Genomic DNA, 17,732 nt, shown 5'->3' with positions numbered 1-17,732 from the left:
ATCCCGGAAAGTACAATGTGTGCTTCAGAATGAGAGTTTGGATGGAGCAAGGAAAGTAAATATTTTGCAATGAGATTTCACTCCCCAAACTTCTCAGATCACTTGTGCTTGAGTGATAAGCACAAGCCTTGCCCTGTGCTAACTCAGAGTTGACTTCTCAAACATCTGTAGATCATCTAAATATGACACTCACTGAGAATCCATAGCATACAGCCCTGCTCTTATGGACAAATGTGTAAAAAGATAACTCAAAAACCTTGTGACAGTTGTAGCTCAGATTTATAGGGGTGCATGTAAGCACATAGGTATGCCATCTAGAGTTAGGAAAAAATTCTTAGGAGATTACATTTATAGTGGATTTTAAAAGACAAATAGAAACTACTCCAAAGAGGAGAAAGGATATCCAGGTGGATGAATCAATAAAGAAAAAGTAGAGATAGGGAAGTATGAAAGGACATGCTACCTTTCAGGAGCTACAAGTGCTTTGGCATTACTGAAATACAAATTGCAAGACAGAAAGTTGCTAAAGATGAGGCTACCTACCAAGGAGCTTTAAAAAGTCATTGCCATATTAAAGAACTTGAAATTTAATCTCTATACAAATAATTTTCAAATTGTCCCTGTAAAAACCTCTCCAAGTACATCAGCAAACTAGTGAATTGTGTTCTGGCCCCACCTCTTTTTCAACTAGAGCAGCTCAGTTTCTATTTACTGATATTTATCTACATTGACACCTAATATTTTACTTAATCAAAGACTTGTGAAACTAAAACAAAAATTCAAACCTATGCTGTATACAATAAGAAGCCAGATTTTTTTAAAACCAGATTATCATGATCAGATTTGGGTTTTAAGTAGAACTCTTGTGTATTATGAATTTAAGGTCAAGATAAATGGATGGGAGATCAGTTAGCAGGTGAGGCATAGAATATTAAGTGACTTGCCTAAGTGGCTGAAATTACAACAAAAATGGTTAAGACTAATTAGTTGATTAATTACTTGATTGTGTCCCTAAAATATCTGCTTTCCTTTGTTTGATAAAGGATATGCCCCTAGTTAAAATAAAAATTAGAGCAAGATAATTAATACACATTTTAATACAGGTGTTTCTGTTTTTACAGTTCTCAAATTATCAAACATCCCTAACCAGTAACCGTACTAAGTGCTTGTATTTGATTCCTGTATTTTCTTTCACAGAGTTGTTGAAATACTATTTGGTTTATTCTAAAGGGCTTGAGTTGTAGTTACCTAGGGCAATGGGAACAACTTGGCATTTATCTCCAGTACTTACTAGGCTGGCCCTGGTTCTTTACCTGGCTCAGAGGTTCCAAACAGCAACTGAGAATAGCCCCAATGCACAAGACCTTTTTAAGCTTCTCTTGGTGTCAGTTTTGTTAATGTCCCATTAACCAAAGTCAAGTCACATAATAAAGCCCAGATTCAAAAGGCAGACGAAAAGATTCCATAGCTTTACAGGAAAAACAACAAAGTCACACTGCAAATGGGGATGCATTCAAAACTGAGAGGAACTTGTGGCCAGTTTTTTTGCATTCTGTCACAGAGTATGTTTTCTCCAAATATTTCATTTGAAATTACTTCTTTACAAACTTTCATATAATTGTCTCTTAGACGTTTCTTCAGAGTACCTAAATATCCCTTGATATGCAGGTAGTAATATCACTAGTGTGGAACCACTGATATCCACATACTATTTGTTCTGACCTGAAATGGCTTGATTTCTTCACATCTTGTCCAGTCTCTGTGTGGTTTCCACAGTGGCTGCCCTTAAATCAAGGACCATCAACAGGCAGAGAGAAAACTTATTCTTTTTGAAACTAGCTAGATTATGTTTAGATTGAACCCTCAACCTTGACTTCATCAAATACTACGCTCAAAACAATTGAAATAGCTGTCCTAAACTGACTATAAATTATGAATATCATAATTCTTGATTATGATTTTTGTATCTTTATTCACAACCACAAGATTGCATTCATACAATATTCTTTTAAAAAACCCAAAAAACTCAAACTGGCTTCTTTACTAAGATCTTAGGGAAGTCCCTTAAACACTTTGTTTTCAAATTATACCATTTTCTAAATCTATAATCATCTAATTTCTTCCCCTTGCCCTCAACCAAATTTATGAATTCATGCATATGTTAAGTGTTTATGGGATTATTAACTCATTGAATATTGGACCTACAAAAATCTTAGGTGTGATATAATCCAAAATCTTAATTTTTTGATGAAGAAACTAAGGTTAAAATAAGTGACTTATCCAAAGTCACACAGATACTTACAGAAGATGAAGAACTCTAACCTGGCTTTCCTGTTTCCTTCTCCAGTGCTATTTTTTTCTAAAGCACCAGGCATCTTCTTTTGTTTTCAGTGGTATGCCCAGAATTAATGTGTGCAACAAGAGTGATTTGTTGGTAGTATAGTATGAAGACAGATAGATAGATAGATATATAGGTAGATAGATAGATAGATGTCTATGTATATAATTATGTAATAAGTTAGTCTCCCAATAACCAACTGTATTGTATATACTCTGGTTTTCCAACAGAAGATGCCTTCAAGGCCTGGATAAATTTGATGTTTGTTTTGTTTGTAGTTTATAAAATTACTCATTGCTTTTAAGTTACATATTTAATCAGATTAGAAGTCTTGTAGGATTTTCTAATACAACAAATCAGACTTTCTGTACTCTAGGTATTAATGCCTATTCCAGGTAACAATCCTCAAAGTGTCTGTGGTCCAGTTCTTATTGAATGCCTCATCAGAAAAGTGATAATTGTGAGGATTTTTTTAAGAACATGTAGGTCAGCTATCTCTCTAGATAATTATGATTCATTATTGGATCAAGCCATACCAACTAAAAAGTAAAGGCTGGACCATCTAGTGTCAGAACCCTGCAGAACTTCCTTCAATAATTTGCACTTTAGTGAGATGTTCGATTTCTTAGAGAGTTACTATAAGATGCCTTCTTGTTGTCCTTTGTCAGGTGATCGTACCCTTTTTGATGGGCTTTGTAAAAAATTTTAAAAAAAAGAGAAAGACAAAAAAATTTTAGAGCTCACTGCAAGAAAACAAAATGATATAGTTCTTTGAATGACTAATTAGAACCATGTAGCTAAAAATGCTTCCCTTGCTTCTCTTTTTCACTTCGACTTTCAGGAAACTGAGAGCAAAATATGTGACTCAGCTATATGATTTACATAAGTGCTTAAGACCTGTTTTTATTTCCACAAACTTGATACCTTATTTGTAGTTTTAATTCCTATAGGCTGTTCTAAGCTCACTACAGAACAAGGCAAAAGTTAAAAGTGTGGAATGAATAAATGAATGGATGCATACATACATAAATGTCTATTTTGAATAATTAAGATATCCGAAGTATTTTCCTATGTTATTAAGCTATATCTTCTCCATTGTGTTATAAAATAAGTACTATTACCATAGTAAACTGGAGTTTAAAAGAGTTACATCGCTGCTCAAGTTCAGATCAGTTTTAAAAAAATCAACACTAAAACCTAGGGCTACTGATTACAATACAATTCTCTTTTTATTGTGCCATGATGCTAATAAAATTTTCTGTGAATTAGAGATAAAATCAGCTGCTAAGGCTGAATGCTCTCACTAACATAAATCCTCAGCACACCACTTTGAATAGGAGGTCTAGTCTATCAGTTTATGCTCTCTCTGCATAGAATTAGATATATTTTAAATTTCTGTAGGACAATGTATAAGGTAAATTTTATTATGCAAGTTCTATAGCTAAACTTAATTTTACAGTGTATGTTTCTGAACATTTCAGGAGAAAATACGCTACTAGCACAGTTTTATTCTTAAAGGAAAGTACATTAAATTATTTTGTGATTTTTGTGCAATTTACCGATTTTCTCTTTAATCTCTAATCTTCTTTAGAAAATTACATCTGTCTTTTAGTTTTGGCATAAACTTCTTGCTGATTAATAATAATTATAATGGTGATGGTGATGATAATAACAGTAGTTACAGTTTTCTATGTGTCAAGCATTTATCATGTATTTTCTCATTCAATAATTGCAAATTATCAATAGGCATGATATTAGTCATTTTAAAGTTAGGCAAAGGAAACCATAAACAAAACAAAAAGACAACCCACAGAATGGGAGAAAATATTTGCAAACGATGTGAATGACAAAGGATTAGTCTCCAGAATTTACAAACAGCTCATGCGGCTTAATATCATCAAAACAAACAACCCAGTCAAAAAATGGACAGAAGACCTAAATAGACATTTCCCCAAAGAAGACATACCGATGGCCAAGAGGCACATGAAAAGATGCTCATTATCACTAATTATTAGAGAAATGCAAATCGAAACTACAATGAGGCATCATTTCACACCAGTCAGTGTGGCCATCATCAAAAAATCCACAAACAGTAAATGCTGGAGAGGATGTGGAGAGAAGGGAACCCTGCTACACTGTTGATGGGAAAGTAAAGTGGTACAACCACTACGGAGAACAGTATGGAGGTTCCTTAGAAAACTAAAAATAGAGCTACCCTATGATCCTGCAATCCCACTCTTGGGCATATATCTGGAGAAAAACATGGTCCAACAGGATACATGCACCCCAATGTTCATTGCAGCACTGCTTACAATAGCCAAGGCATGGAAACAACCTAAATGTCCATTGACAGAGGAACGGATAAAGAAGATGTGGTACATATATACAATGGAATATTACTCAGTCACTAAAAAGAATGAAATAATGCCATTCGCAGCCATGTGGATGGACCTAGAGATTGTCCTACTGAGTGAAGTAAGTCAGACAGAGAAAGAGAAATATCATATGATATTGCTTATATGTGGAATCTCAAAAAAATGTGATACAAATGAACTTATTTACAAGACAGAAACAGACTCAGACTTAGATAATGAAGGAAGAGATAGTTACGGAGTTTGGGATTGACATGTATACACTGCTATATTTAAAATGGATAACCAGCAAGGACCTACTGTATAGCACAGGGAACTCTGCTCAATATTATGTAACAACCTAAGTGGGAAAAGAATTTGAAAAAGAATAGATACATGTGTATGTTAAAAAAAAAAAGTTAGGAAAACAGGTTCAGAGTGTTTACATAATGTTCTGTGGAGCTCACACTAGTACACAGAAGAGCAAGGATTTGTGACTGTGTTTGTCTGATTCTCATGTCCAAATTCCATATATTACAACTACTAGTACTACCACCACACCAAACATTACATAATGCTCACTCTAGCCAGATGCTGTCCTAGAAGTTTATGTACATTTTGTATACTTATGTATATTAACTTATTTAATTTTGAACATAATCTAAGATGTATCCCCACTTTACAGAAAAGGAAATAAAGACTCAGAGTTTAACTAACTCATGCAAAATTACAACTATTTAATTACTCAACCCTTATTCTATCCTAAGCATTCTGCCTTCAGAAGATATGCAGTTATCCACTATGGTAAATTCTCTTTCTACTGCAGTTACTGCTTCTCTAGTTTGTTTAAGAATTGTTCATTTGTGACGGATTTCCAGAAAGGAGCGTGTTCTTTTTCATGATATAGGGCCCATTTAAACTTCATCTGATGTATTTACCCCTTCTTCATTTTTTCTTGTCCAGTGGTGATGACAACTTTATTTTTAAATATTGTAACCATTTAATGGTATAGAGGCCTGAAGGAAAGAACTTGGAGAAGTACACAATTTCTTACATACTTTTGTTAATAGAAAAATACTCTCTGTAATACTATGTGTGATTTATTTTGCTGAATTTTAAAGGTCATACTTCTTGTTTGGCAAAAAAAAGTAGGTTTCCAGTGTATATTCAAGCTGCACATTTAAAAAAGTATCTCCAAGGCAGAAAGTACTCGAAACACTATTGAAAGTTGATGGGCTGTCACTTAAATGCCCCAAACCTTGATGTGAAGGAAGTCGTGGATTGATAGCAAGAGCACAGGATATCAAACATTGCCTAGGTAAGACTTCAAATGATTCATATGTTATTAAAGATTCTGTGGCTTTGAAAGAGAAGTTTCTTTACATAAATTATAATTTTGGAAATTAAAATTTGCCACCTAAAATCAATCCATGATTCCTATTTTTTGTAACATCTGATTTCTTTTTATTTCTTGATTACAAATAATTTAAATTACGAGGAGAGGATAAGAACTGACTTAAAAGCTGAGCTAAAACCGCAAACACAAAAATGCTTATTACAGTGATATCAATTACATAAGCAAATATTGAAAAAACACTGGAAGGAAATTTGCTAAAGTATAAAATGAGATTTACACTTTTTTAGATGGTAGGACTAGATTTGATAATTTACTGTTTTCTTCTTTACACTTTTCTGGTATATTCATTTTTTCCTATGATAGATATGTATTATATTTATAATCAGAAAAATGTTAATGCTTTTTATTTTAGAAGAAATGAACATCTAACAGGCTGAATTTTACAACTGCAAGCTAACAGTCTATATGCTATTTCTAGAACCAGATCCTTTAATATTTTAAGTAAAATGACAATTTCATCTTGATTTCACACTGGAAAATAATCATATAACTCCTTTCTGTATTTATTTTTAAATTAATACATATTATAAGATATTTTAAGCATAAAAAGTTACAGGGGATGATAGACACCCATGTACCCACTTCCAAGGTATAATACATGTTAATATTTCACCGTATTTACTTTACTTATAATAAAGTGTTACAGATAGAAATGATGCCTTCTGCCTCTTGTTCCCCATTCTATTTGTCTCCTTTATTGTTTCTCTAGGAATTTAAAATGCATACTTAGCTTTCACAATCTAATTAGAATCCATATTATACCACTTCAATTGGTATGCAGATGCTTAGCACCAAATAAATTCCCTTGCCCTTCCCACATAATGGTGTACTTGTCGTATATGTTATGACTACATATGTGGAAAGCCCCATCAGATAATGCCATACATTTTGCTTTCAACTGTCAAATGAATTTAAAGAACTCAAAAGGAAAATATGTTATTAAATTTATCTGGTTATTTTTTTTTTATTCTGTTGCTCTTCATTCCTGATTTTCCATGTGTCCTTCTGGTATCATTGCCCTACTGTCTAAAGATTTTCCTTTATCAATTGTTTCTGAACAGGTGTAATAACTACAAATTATCTTAGTTGTCCTTCATATGAGAATATTATTTCACCTTCGTTCCTGAAGGATATTTCACTGGATATAAAATTATGGCGTAACAGTCCTTTTCTTCCAATACTTTAAAAACTTTGTACCACTTCCTTTTAGTCTCCCCGAGATATCTGCTGTTATTTGAATCATTGTTTCCCTGTTGGTACTATGTCATTTTTCTGGATGCTTTAAAGATATTTTTCTTCATTGTGTGTCTTCAATATTTTGATAATGATATGTCCAGGCATGAATTTCTTTGGATTTATCCTGTTTAGGGTTCTCTCAGCCGACTGAATGTATAGGCTTTTGCCACATTTGGGAAGTTTTCAACTATTATTCTTCAAAAGGTTTTTAGCATAATTCTCTTTTTCTCTCCTTCTGGCACGCCGATGGCACAAATTTTAGTCTTACTATTATTGCTCAACATTTCCCTGAGACTCTGTTCATTTTTAAAGATCACTAATTTTCTCTCGTTTAGATTGGATAATTTTTATTAATCTATCTTCAAAGTCACAGACTATCATCTTCATTTTGCTACTGAATCCTTCTGAGTTTTTAAAATTTTTTGGTTGTGTATTTTTTAGTTATTGACTTTCCATTTGGTTCTTCTTTATATCTTCTATATTTTTGCAGTTACATGTTTTATTTTAAATGTTTCAAGGGTGTTCATGGTTGCTCAGTCAGCATTTTTAAAATAGCTGCTTTAATGTCTTTGTTAGATAATTCCAACATATGTATAATATTGTCCTTGGCATCTGTTGATTATTTTTTGCTATTTAGGTTGAGATTTTCATGATTTTCTATATGCTAAGTAATTTTGAATTGTATCCTAGACTTTCTGAATAATATAAGACTATGGGTCCTGTTTTAAATTCAGAGGATAATATTGATATTTCAGCAGGCACTTGACATGGTTAGGTTCAGGCCACAATGTCCAACTCAACTCTGTGGGCTACATTTCAAAAATCACTTCTGTTTTAAAAAATTTGCCCTGCTATTCTGATCAGTCCCCCACTTACGTCATCCAGAGTTCAACGTAGAAACTGTGTGGAGGTATATGCATTAATTCAGTTTTCCAATTTATATGCCGGTTAAGATCAGATCCATACATTTGCAGGTCAGGGATACTGTGAGTTTTCTGGCTTTGGGTAGCTGGATGCACTTTATGTTACAATCAGAGGAAGAATGTGAAAAAAGGGGAACATGTTTGGTTTTGTGTAATGAGAAGTTTAACAAGTCAAATTCAAGTCATGAAAGCATGAGAACATGAATGTGTTTAAGAGACATTGAAGAATAAATATTCATTAAGCATTTGGAATTAAAAATCTGTATCACAGGAGAAATCAAAGTGTTACTCCTATCCTCAAAGAAGGTAGATTTCTGCAAGTGTAAAGAGTAATTTTTTGTATGCAACCCTCCATGTTAACATCTATGATTTGGAGCAAATATTTTCATCTGTACTTCAAGTGACTAATTTGTAAATGGCAGCAGTAATGTATATCCAATGTTCCTTTTAGGTCTTAATGAGAGGCCCTATATGTTTGCCAATAACAATTAATACACATTTCTTTGACTTACCATCTTTTGAGGACAAGAAGCATCCTGTTCTGTTACAACTGTGCTACTACTATGCTTTTGAACCAAATGGTGCATAGCTTTGTAAAGGCTGAAGGAGTTACTGATTATGAATCTCAAGGGCCCTTGTTCAAATTTGGCTCCTTTAAAGTGCAGGACACACACACATCCAGCAGGCAGAGTTATTGGATGGAGACCCTGCTGAGTGATTAAGTCTCTGCTTGCTATGTTTAAGCCATTTGGCAGGCACAACGGTCTTCTTTTCCTTCAAAAACCTAAATTTGTCCCATTTGGATAGCAAATACTAGGCCTCTATCAATGCAGGGAATCATCCAATCATGCTTATTGGCAACAACAAAAAAAACGTACAAAGGTGTGAATCAATTTGAAAATTATGAAATTTCAGTTATAATCATTGAGTGCCTATCTCATTTATTTTTCAGAATATGTTTAAAAGATTCACTATGCAGGAAGAATGACTAGCCTAGCTAATAATAACTAATAACTAATGTATATTAGCAATGAATATTTCAAAATCTAATATATTATTTGGTTTTACACATTTCTGTATGGAAGTTAGGAAAGTCATCCTCCACAGTGATGAAAAAAAATTTTTTTAAATACAAGTCTTCCCCATATGAATTCAGTAACATCTCCATAAGGTACCTTGTATAAAATTCATGTTTCTTTGTATGGTACATAATCTTTCTATTTAAAGGTCAGCATTATCACCTATGAGTTTGTTAGACATGCAGAATATCAGGCTCTTCTTCACTTTTGTAATTATTGTATTTGTATTTGTAATTATTTTCATTGGAACCTCAGGTAACTCACACACATTAAAATTTGAGAAGTGCTATAATATGGGACTCTTTATAATCTTCTCCCAATCTGATACTTCTTGCCTGATATCTAGTTCCATTTCTTCATGTTGAAACCTTCATGAATAAACCCCACTGACCCCCCCAGCTGACTGAGACAGGTAATGGAGAATCCATTCTTTCCATTTCTATTACTATTTCTGTCTGGTATTGTTAATGCACTGTGTGTTAGAGAACTTTTACTCAAAGAGTTTAAGCATAAATAATGTTTTTCTAGAAGCCAGTTATGCTTGAATCTTAGCTCCTCTTTCTCAGTAAGATATTTTAGTAAATACACTCCAAACAGAGAATAAGAGCTTGCATTTACTAAGCACTTACCAGAAGCTAAAAGTGGCTTGGGTCTCACTGATTTTCTTTGGACAGAGCTAATATGTAACTTTTTGCTTGTTTCTTTTTTAAAACCTGAGCTCACACTGATAATTCCATTTCAAATTCAGGAGTAGAGACTTTCAGTTAATTTCATCAACCTGTATATCCTTTCTTCCAGGCTGAGAAGACTAAGAAACAAGCAAAATAACATAATTATTCATTCATTTTATTCCTTCTTATACACACAATAGTCTCAGAATAATAATACTACCACTACCACCTATAATTACTGGAAAGTATTTAAGAATTTTTATTCTATATTTTTATTTTCAAGATGTACGTTCGAATTATCCTATCAAGAAGTCATTTGAAATAACTTCTCTCTGTGTGGTGATGCCAACAACTTGAGAGATAGGCTTATTTAATTCACTGTGCTTTCATTTTATGGATTGCTTGTATACACTTAATTTTGTTTTAAAATTATGCAAAATATTTATACTGTTCCAGAGTCGAATCTACAAATCAATTAAACTCAGAGAAGTCTAACTTCTTTTTAAGCCCAACCACCAATTTCTCCTCTAATACATAACAATTTTCTCTCTAGTAGAAAACCATTTCTGGTTTGGCTTTGGTTTATCACCCTTAAAAAAAATGGAATGCTCCCTTCATATGCAGACACACATTTACATTCTTCCCTTTCTTAGATAAACAGTAGTTTATTATACACATACTTGTACATCTTATTTTGTTAACTTTTTCACACCTGATTTTCTGCAATAGGAAAAATAGGGATTTAATTCCTTAATTAATAAGGTTGATGTGAAAATTAGATGAAATATGTGCAGATAGAGCCTAGCCTAATTGGCATATAACAGTCATCCAGTGACTATTAGTATAAGTTGAATATGGAGTGAGACTTTATTTTTGACAGAGCTTATGAGAAATTAGAAAGAATAAGTAGTAACTTTGCCCCCATATTTGGTGTATTGTCTTGACAAGCCTGACAAGGGCTACAGGGTATAGCCCCATCTGATTTTAAAACTGAAAATTCTGAGGAATCAATCAATCTAAGTGTGGATTTTACAAATTGTATGGCAGTAGATCAAAAGAATAGCAAAGGATCTTCTATATCCGGTTTCTGCAGTACTTCCTCTGGCCAAGTCATAACCTTTAATCTGGTAAAATACGCATCATGAGGCGTTATCAGACTACAGCTGATTTCTTGGCAATAAGATGAATCTTTTCTTATTTTCAGATAAGTATGCTTCTATCCCACAGACATCACTGGCATTCTCTACTTCACTAGGCATTTGATTTCAAGTATTCATAGCACCCATATTTCTAATAGAGTAGAAGAAATGAAGGAAAGAAGGAAGGAAAGGAGGGAGAAGAGGAAGGATTAAAACATAGGAAGATAGGTTGAAGTGAGGCACAGGAAAATTTATTGATTACTTATTTATTGTGGGCAACACATATCATTTATTCATGAATTGACAAAACACTGCTCATTGTGAGGTTATTCTGAGACAGGAACTAAACAAGATATTAGAGGTACACTGGTGAATGGGACAGATATGGTTCCTACACTCAAATTTCTCATATTCTAGTGGTGACTACATAGGAAATAAAGTGAAGAGATTATGCTACCATCTTTCCCAAGACCCTCTTGTGACTTTGTATAATAATCAAACTAAAATGCACTATTACCATGGCTTTGAGGTCCTACCTTTTCTGGACCCTGCTCAATTCACTGACATCAATTATTGTTCTCTTGTTCCCTACACTGCAGACATACTGGTCTTGCAAACTCAACACATCAATCTCATTTCCACTTCAGTGTCTTTGCACTTGCCTAATTTCTCTTCCTTGCATGCTCTTTCCCTAGATCACTACATATAACACTTCTTCACTTCTGTTGTAGGCAAAATAATGCACCCCACCCCCAAAAGATGCCCATGCCCTAATCCCTGGACCCTATGCATATGTTACCATACATGGCAAAAAAGATTTTGAAGATGTAATTAAGATTAAAGACTTTGAGATGGAGAGTTTATCAGAGAAAGATGTGATGATGGAAGAAGATCAGAGAAATGTGATGTGATAAGACTTGACTTGTTGGCTTTGAAGATGGAGGAAGGGAGCCATGTATCAAAAATGTGGGTGGCTTCTAGTATCTGGAAAAGGCAAGGAAGTCAAGTCGACTCTAGGACCTTCAGAGTAATTCTGCTCTGCTGACACCTTGATTTTAGCCCAATGAGACCCATGTCAGACATCTGACCTACAGAACTGTAAGATAATAATCATCTATTGTTCTAAGCCACTAAATTCATAGAAATTTGTAATCGCAATAATAGAAAACTAACACAACTTTATTTATGTCTCTGAATAATAATACCTCCTTAAATAGGCCTTGTGTAATATATCTACCTACAATAATCACTATTCCTATTGCCCTAACTCTATCCAACTGCCGTTTGTTTTTCTTCTTAACTACTAGCACTACCTGAGATTATATTATCTGCTTATTGTTTTTCTCTCTCCAAAAACAGAAGACAAGCTCAATAAAGAGAGTGATTTTGTTCATTATTCCAGATACCATCCACCACCTAGAATAATGTCTGGCATGTGTGAAGTAGCACTCAAAAATCATTTATTAGCGAGTGAATGAATTTCAGCTCTATAATAATAAATGTAAGGTACTCTAACAGTGTAACATGAGGTGTGTAGAGCTATGCCATTGTGGTTTTAATATGCGTTTCACTAATGGTAATGTTGAACATCCCTTTAAATGCTTATATGCCATCCTTTTATCTTCAACAAAATATCTGTGTATGACTTTTGCCCACTTTCTATTTGGAGTGTTTTTTTACTGCTGAGTTTTGAGAGTTTTTTTTTTTATATACTCTAGGTTGTTTTTCAGTACGTGGTTTGCAGATATCTTTTTTCAGTCTGTAGCTCGTGCTATGTATCCTCTTAACAGGGCGCTTGGCAGAACAAAAGCTTTAAATTTTGATGAGATCTAATTTATTAATTTTTCCTTTTGTGGGTAATGCTTTGGTATCAAGTTTAAGAGCTCTTTGCCTAGCCCTAGAACCTGGAAGTTTTCTAGTTTTTCTAAATATTGTATAGTTTCATATTTTATACTTAAATCTGTGATTCATTCTGAGTTATTTTTTTGTATAAATTGCAAGGATTAGGCCAAGGATTTATTTTCCTTTCCTTTTGTTTCCTTTTCCTTTCCTCCGTCTCTTGCTTCCTTTCTTTCTCTCCTCCCTCCCTCCCTCTCCCTCCACTTCTTTCTTTCTTTCTTCCTCTCTTTCCCTATGGATGTTCAATTTTCCCAGCACCATTTGTTGAAAATGCAATCTTCGTCCATTTAGTTGCCTTTGTACCTTTTTCAAAAATCAGTTGGTCATATGGACACCAAGATGGGAAGGGGGGTGGGATGAATTGGGAGATTAGGATTGACATATATACACTAATATGTATAAAATAAATAACTAATGAGAACCTGCTGTATAGCACAGGGAACTCCACTTCACTGTACAGTAGAAACTAACACAACACTGTAAAACAACTACACCCCAATAAAAAAAAAATCAGTTGGTCATCTTTATATGGGTCTATTTGGGGGTTCTTTATTCTGTTCCATTGATATATGTTCTGTAATAATAAACTAATAATATTGATTATTGATTTGTAAGTAATATTTAATTACTATATGATCATATTCTAGTTTTTAATAGAAGCTACCTCTGTAAGATGAGCCTGATTTTAAACTTATTTTTTGCCTTTGCATTTATTTGCCACAAGTTTTAAGAAAGCATGATTCATTCATTCTACAAATATTTATGGAGTGCATGTTTTCTCTTAATGTTTCAGATACATCATTGAAAAAGATGGACAGTTTCCTGACATCTCATGGCTTATATCTGGTGAAAATAGGTATAAAATTAACAACAATCATTATAAATAGGTAAATTATATTGCATGTTCAAAAGTAGTAAGTGTCAGGTAAACTTAAAATCAATAAGAAATAATATAAAATAAGATGAATATCAAGCTAAGAAGAATTGTGAAGGCTGAATTTGGAATTGGGAAGTGATGTGCTAGATCTTACAGTTATAACAAACAACTTTTATAAACTCAATAGTTTGCAACAGAAAAAATATTTCTAACTCATGTTACATATGATCTGTAGCAGTAGTGGGCCAGCTCTGGCTCTGCTCCACATGTCTTGTTCATTCCAGTATCCAGACAGAAGGAATGCCATTTTTGAAGCAAGTGGAGTAACATAAAAGCAATCCTCCTACGGTAGGTGTGTATATAATGGGAGAAATACTCATTCATAGTCTAATCTAGGACACTAATATACTAGAATCTACCTTCTTGGTCGCAGATATTAAGTTTCTTCTCTTCTGAATTCAGTCATTCACTCTGTCTCTAGTAAAGATATCTTGAAAATCTTATCTAGCTACAGCATCAGCCTTAATGTCCACAATTTTAATATAGTTTCTATGTAAGTTTCGAATATGGCTTTTCTTGGTTCAGAGACAGATGAATAAAATGAAAAGTTTTCTCCCCCTCCCCAACATATAACGGAGAAACAAGAACATGATTATGACAACAAACACTTTCTTTGAAAAAAAGTAAGGATGAGAGGTACATTGCCATCACTGGTATGTAAAAATTATGAAATACTTCAAGATAGATATTGCAAGAACCTGGAATGCTGGAGGGAGGGATTTTTTTGGAAAAGAAAAGTTCTGCTCCCTTGGATGAACTTCTTCATCTATTGTTCTCCTTGAATCTTTCCTCTATCCTCTGGAAAAATTTCTTTTTCATTATGCTACTTGGCCACATCTGAAGAGGACAATATACACTGCATTGGGCTGAACGAATTTTCAATCTGGTTAGGCATCCAGGGTTATTTTCATATTTGGCAATAATTTAATTTTAAGCTAATGGTTCATTTAGTAGTAAAACTCACTGAAACATTCTTTAGCTTTTTCCTATTTGATGGCAATTATTTCTACATGCTGTTAGCCACACCCAAAATTAATTCTGAGACATACACTACTCTATAAATTTCATTCCCATTATCTTTAATCTATCAGGAAAGAATCTCACCATTATTTTTTCACTAAGCCATTTTAATTAATTGAAAAGATCTATCATGGGTTACCTTAATTTATTCAGAAGTTATAGCAAAGAAGAAGACTGGCATGCTCTTAATTTGATCTTTACTTCAATGTTGAGTCAATTTGTCTTAGTTGCTCAAAGCATTTCTCATTTTTTTCTTACCTGTTGGTTATGAGATATGCATCTTTTCAAGCTGTAGTCGTGGAAATTTTAGGATTCTTTTCCCCCTTTTATCATGTTTGCCTACCCATCAATTCTTTTCTGAATATATCTCTTTCTTGAAACATCCTATCAGATGAGCTGATAGCAACCACCTAAAGCCCTACATTCATCAAATTATTATCTACCTTCTAAATTATAATAGGTGGAAATTTACCAAATGTTCTGTTACTGGATAGCATGGGTGCCACCTTTTGAACCTTCAACAAGAGCTTCCTCATGGCCTGCATTTGGTCCAATGTATCGTAGAATTTTTCTTATGGCAGAACCTCACTTCTAGTTACAACTTTCTATATCAGTCAACTTACACTACTTTATATTATAGTAAACCATATGACTTACAAGAGTAAAGTTTTAATTCTCTCTCACATTTCATTAGATCACAACATCTGTAATTTGTTATAGTTTTTCTCCAATTATTTTCTTTCAGAATCCAGGATTAAATACAACACTAATGGCAGAGGGAGAAAGTGTAGAAGCTAAATATTTTAGTGGATATAAAAGATTTTCCTAGAATGTGATATACATTATGGATTTTCCTATTCTATTTGCCAAAGTGAGACACCTGGCCAAAGTCAAGGTCATTGGGACAAGAATGTTTATTTCTCTTACAAAGAGGCACATGTGAATGGATAAATGTGTATAGTTTTCTAAAGTTGTGAAAGTAAATATTTTGGGAAAACATAATGGGCTCTACCACAGTGGGAAGGGGTGGGTGCAACTTTAAATGGAGACTTAGACTAGAACTCACTGAGAAGATAACATCTGAACAAAGCTTTGAAGTAGGTGAGAGTATCAGCCACATTAATATCAGACAGGAGTCACAGCCTATATGAAGACCCTGAGGGCTTGGTATATAGTAAGATAATTAACTGAAGCTAAAAGTTGATCAGCCTACCAGACCACACGCTTACTTATATACTTTGCTTATCACCATTCACCTTCATCAGAATATAAGCTCTAAAAGGACAAGAGTTTTGTCTATTTTTTAAATGTTTCATCCAAAATGCCTGCAATTTTCTGGCATACAATGGGAACTCAATAATTATTTGTTGAGTAGATAGATAAATGGAGACATCTGCGATCTACTGCCCTATAACACAGCAGCCCCCAAACTTTTTGGCACCAGGGACCGGTTTCGTGGGAGACAATTTTTTCACTTTGCTGGGGTCGGGGGGGCTGTTCAGGTGGTAATGCGAGCGCTGGTTCAGGCAGTAATGCAAGAGCTGGGGAGCGATGGGGAGCGATGGGGAGTGGCAGATGAAGCTTTGCTCGCTCGCCTGCCCCTCACCTTCTGCTGTGTGGCCCGGTTCCTAACAGTCTGTGGTCTGGCACCGGTCCAGGGCCTGGGGGTTGAAGACCCTGCTATAACACATTTGCAGAGACTGAAAGCTCTTTAAGGTCAAGTTATCTGTTATCATTTTTTTTTTTTTTTCCGGTACGCGGGCCTCTCACCGTTGTGGCCTCTCCCGCTGCGGAGCACTGGCTCCGGACGCGCAGGCTCAGAGGCCATGGCTCAGGGGCCCAGCCACTCCACGGCATGTGGGATCTTCCCAGACCAGGGCACGAACCCGTGTCCCCTGCATCGGCAGGCGGACTCTCAACCACTGTGCCACCAGGGAAGCCCTCTGTTATCATTTTTTAAAATATTTATTTTTATACAATTTTAAAGGTTGCTTTCCATTTATAGTTACTACAAAACATTGGCTATACTCCCTATTTGTACAATACATCCTTGACCCTATATTACACCCAATAGTTTGTACCTCCCACTCCCACACCCTTATATTGCCCCTCTCCCCCCTTCCCACTTGTAACTACTAGTTTGTTCTCTATATCTGTGAGTCTCCTTCTCTTATGTTATATTCACTAGTTTGTTATATTTTTCAGACTCCACATATAAATGATATCATACAGTATTTATCTTTCTCTATATGATTTATTTCACTTAGCATAATGCCCTCCAAGTCCATCCGTGTTGTTACAAATGGCAAAATTTCATTCTTTTTTATGGCTGATCAGTATTCTAGTGTGTGTGTGTGTGTGTGTGTGTGTGTGCGCACGTATCACATCTTTATCCATTTATTTGTTGATGGACACTTGGCTTGCTTCCATATCTTGGCAATCGTAAATAATGCTGCTATGAGCATTGGGGTGCACTGTATCTTTTTGAATTAGTGTTTTTTTTTCAGATATATACTCAGGACTGGAATTGCTAGGTTATATGGTAGTTCTATATTTAGTTTTTTGAGAAACCTCCATACTACTTCCCACAGTGGCTGCACCAATTGCCATTCCCACCAACAGTGTAATAGGGTTCCCTTTTCTCCAAATCCTTGCCAACATTTGTTATTTGTGTTCTTTTTGATAATAGCCATTCTGACAGGTGTGAGGTGATATCTCATTG

The sequence above is a fragment of the Grampus griseus genome (assembly GCF_964374135.1).
Source record: "Grampus griseus genome assembly, chromosome: 6".
In the NCBI taxonomy this organism is placed as follows: domain Eukaryota; kingdom Metazoa; phylum Chordata; class Mammalia; order Artiodactyla; family Delphinidae; genus Grampus; species Grampus griseus.
This window is presented reverse-complemented; position numbering follows the sequence as displayed.